Source organism: Temnothorax curvispinosus, unplaced genomic scaffold (assembly GCF_003070985.1).
Source record: "Temnothorax curvispinosus isolate PA1 unplaced genomic scaffold, ASM307098v1 QBEX01011661.1, whole genome shotgun sequence".
In the NCBI taxonomy this organism is placed as follows: Eukaryota; Metazoa; Arthropoda; class Insecta; order Hymenoptera; family Formicidae; genus Temnothorax; species Temnothorax curvispinosus.
Window position 1 is genome coordinate 1 of NW_020221441.1, and position 4,499 is coordinate 4,499.

At 26.8% G+C, this 4,499-nt stretch overlaps 1 pseudogene; it reads right to left on the reverse strand.

Moving 5' to 3' along the window:
• Positions 1-138: 138 nt before the first annotated feature.
• LOC112461706 lies at positions 139-1,016 on the reverse strand (annotated as a pseudogene).
• Between the last annotated feature and the right edge of the window lie 3,483 nt (positions 1,017-4,499).

Consider the following 4,499-nt stretch of genomic DNA (forward strand, 5'->3'; position numbering starts at 1 on the left):
CAAAAATAAAATATTTATATCTATATCTAGAGTTGTATCTTAATAAAAATAAATAGTTCCATAGATATTAGAAAAAATTATGGAAACATTTTTTTGTGTGTAAATGTACATACATATATGTGTTTATTTTTTTTTTGCAGTCTCTGAATATCTTCTTTAGTTTACCTATATTTTTCAATTCTTCATACTGTGAGACCATATCCAAGACTTTCTTCTCAGCTGCAAAAGACAAATAAGATAAAATAAACAATATAATATCAATCAGTATTATGTTAACAATAAGCTAAACTTACATCTTTTCTTGAAGATAGGCTTCTCTCCTCGTTTAACAGATTCTAGTAGCTCTTCCTTTTTTTGCCGCTTCTTTTCTGCTTTCTCTTTCTTTTTTTTTTTCTTCCTTAACTGATTTTCAAGTTTCTGAATGAGATATTTTATTTTCTTTATAACTTTTAGATCTGTCGTTTCTTTCAATTTTTTTGTAAAGTTTTGAGGTCGTTTTCTCGTAACTTGTTAATAAATGCATAAGAATGTCTAAAGGCCTTCTCATCAAACATATCACATAAACTATCAAATCTAGGGTCCCGAGATACAAATTTTTTTACTCGAGTTAACTTTTTATATCTCGGAACTGGCTTTTTAGCAGAAATCTCTCGTGGCTTATTCTTATTTTTTCGTTTAAACTCTATTTTCTCAGTTTTTTTCTTACTTTTCTTTCCAAATATTGTCTCATTGTATACCTTGGTACCTAATTTCTCTTTTAATTTCTGTAAATCCTCAAAACTCATATGTTTTAATTCCTCTCGTACTTGTTCCTAAAACACAAACAATTCGGAGCATGTTACCACCCACAAATATATAAACTTTTCTTGTAATAATAGTGCTGTGTTAATTAAAATTAACCTAAAAGAAGCATTTAATAATATGTAGTAAAAATAAGTAGTAAAAATGAAGAAAAACTTACACGATCTTTATCTTCTGTAAGTAGGGACTCTTTTTCATCATTCATGTTGAGTCCTAAGATGTAATTGGAATACAAATTTATCAATCTCTATAACAAAATGGTAAATGTTTAGTATAACGCTCACCCCTCCGATTTTCTTGAAATTTTGTCAAAAAGTTTATTTTTGTGTGTAAAATACATTCTGAGACGGAAAATCGTTGCTCTCATGTCTCGATTTTTTTTATTTAATTTCAAAATTTTATGATGTTTGTAAGTAGCAAAATGAAAACTTACGTTTTTAAAATACTGCGCAACTTTATTTGTTACTTTTTAATAAGTATGCGGACAACTTAGTTTGTGAATATAGTAACAAATGAAGTTGCAGTATTTTAAAAACGTAAATTATCATTTTGCTACTTACCGACATCATAAAATTTTGAAATTAAATAAAAAAAAAAACGAGACATGAGCGACGATTTTCCTTCTCAGAATGTATTTTACACACAAAAATAAACTATTTTACAAAATTTCAAGACAATTGGAAGAAAGAGCGTTATACTAAACATTTACCGGCGATGTTTCTCGATTAATCGAAATAACGATAATCGATAATTTGCCTTTTGATTAATCAATATTTGATTTTTCTCTCAACATCGACATACTGACTTCTTTCCTTTTAATTAAATATAATTTAATTAATATCATATATTTATTAATGTGACTTATAGCTGCAGATTATATATCAGTTGAACTAATTCTTTTTTTAATAAATAAGTGTTAAAGAAAGTGACAGAACAAAAATAAGGAACATATGTGGTTACCTATCGGGGATACATTATACATATCGCTTTATGCGTTATATGTATATTACTTTATCACATTGCACATTTTATGCATATCACTGCACTGGCGTTGTACACATGAATCCATTGCGACCGGAGTAAAGTATCCCTCACACCGAATCAGGAGGGAGGGATATTAATATTATTGCTTAATATCGTAAAAAAAATAAAAGGTCAAAGGATAAAAAATATTTAGATTTGATTATACAATTCCTATATTAATAGTATTTTTTAAATAATTTGTACATATTAATATACAGGTAATGTAATGTATGTTATATATAAAGATTATAACAATCAAGTGGTAGGTTTAATATACATTTTTTGACATAATTTCAAGAACGTCTTATCATTCCGTAATTAAAGTGTTTTAATTTTTTTAATTAACAAATTATTTTGACATTGCTATAAAAAAGTCAGAATACTGTATTATTATTAATCTTTCTTACTCATTTATTCCTTTGTTAGTTTTTTATTCATAATTAATTCACTTAATTATTTATTAAAGAATTATTAACAGATGTAATAAATGTATGTATTTTTACTTTAAAATGCGTAAAGAATAATAGCAAATATATTTTTATGTAATATCAAAAACTTACTTTGTTGTATGTTACAGTATCTTTCGACTATACTCTCCTATTTTACGACACTGCGAGTAATCATGGACGATGATAAAAGTTAACAGTAAACTCAGTATGTTAAAATAGTTACAATAGTATTGATTAGTTAATACAATATAAGGGTTGTCTCGGCAAACTACTGGTTTGATTTGAAGATAATATTAAATTTAGATAATATTAGAATTATTGTCGCAGTGCTATATTCATTAATTTTTATTATATGTTCTAATTTTTCAAAACGTAATATTGGTAATATTATTGAAATTAATATATTGTATTAGGGAAGATCAGTTTTTCAGTTTCCGATTTTTAATAAAAGAAACTTTTCAGAATAGCCGAGAGAGAGAGAGAGAGAGAGAGAGAGAGAGAGAGAGAGAGAGAGAGAGAGAGAGAGAGAGAGAGAGAGAGAGAGAGATGTTGGAAATAGAGACTTCAAGTCGCTCGATCCTTATATTTTATTGGTTAGTATTGTGATTAATGATATTAAACGTTGCATGAGTGTTATGAAAAATTAGAACATATAATAAAAATTAATGAATATAGCAGTGCGACAATAATTCTAACTAAATTTAATATTATCTTCAAATCAAACCAGTAGTTTGCCGAGACAACCCTTATATTGTATTGACTAATCAATACTATTGTAACTATTTTAACATACTGAGTTTACTGTTAACTTTTATCATCGTCCAGCACTACTCGCAGTGTTGTAAAATAGGAGAGTATAGTCGAAAGATACTGTAACATACAACAAAGTATAAGTTTTTGATAATACCTAAAAATGTATGTGCTATTATTCTTTACGCATTTTAAAGTAAGAATACATACATTTATTACATCTGTTAACAATTCTTTACTAAATAAATAATAATTAAGTAAATTAATTATGAATAAAAAACTAACAAAGGAATAAATTAGTAAGAAAGATTAATAATAACACAGTATTCTGACTTTTTTATAGCAATGTCAAAATAATTTGTTAATTAAAAAATAATAATACTTTAATTACGGAATGATAAGACGTTCTTAAAATTATGTCAAAAAATGTATATTAAACCTACCACTAAATTGTTATAATCTTTATATATAACATACATTACATTATATAAATATGTACAAATTATTTAAAAAATACTATTATTAGAAATTGTATAATTAAATCTAAATTTCTTTATCCTTTGACATTTTATTTTTTTTTTAATTGTCGTTTTATGTTCTTGCTATTTATATATGTGTGATTATAACCATACGTAGAATAAAAAGAATGAATGACTTATTGTTAGTTAGATGAACACACACACACACACACACACACACACACACACACACACACACACACACACGCATACACGCAAATAAAAATATAGAATGCATAAAAATAAACAAACGGCAAAAAAGAAAGGAAATAAATAGTATTGCAATAGGTTTACTTGCAAATTTATTCATGTTTCTAATGTTTAAAGACTATTTTTACTATTTTATAGTTTAAATTATAAATAATAATAAAAAATAATATGTTGATAGTAAACTTGTAAAAATGTAGAATTGTGTGTATGATGCCAAATAACTATTATAAACGATATGTTAGCAATCTTTAATCAACTTTTTAATCAATTTGAAAGTTGTTCTTACCGTTGTAAAGGAATTGAGAGATAGTGCTGGCATGAGACAAAGAATTGTAACCTCTATTGGTTTTTGGCTCCGCGTTATAACAATTTGCAGACATTTCCATAGTTCAATGAAATGATTATTTTCGAGCATATGGAACACTGCTTCTGCAACGCTTTTGCTCTGGGAAAAAGTAATAAAAGTAATAAATTCTTTTTTAAATAAAATTAATTGCAATATAACAAAGAACCTTGCACATTTTATAGATGTAAAAGTGGCAGCATAAAGAGATGAACAAAAATTTTCCTGCTCTACGTTACAGATCTCGACTTCTTTATTATGCTACCAATAATCTAAATACACATACTACTTTTTTTCACAACACCTCCACGGAAAGTTCGACTTTCCATGCCTGTAGAGAGGGAGAAAAGTGACCACTTTCGTCCCTGTTTGGCGGGCGGAAAGTAAAGTAACGGGGAAATCTTA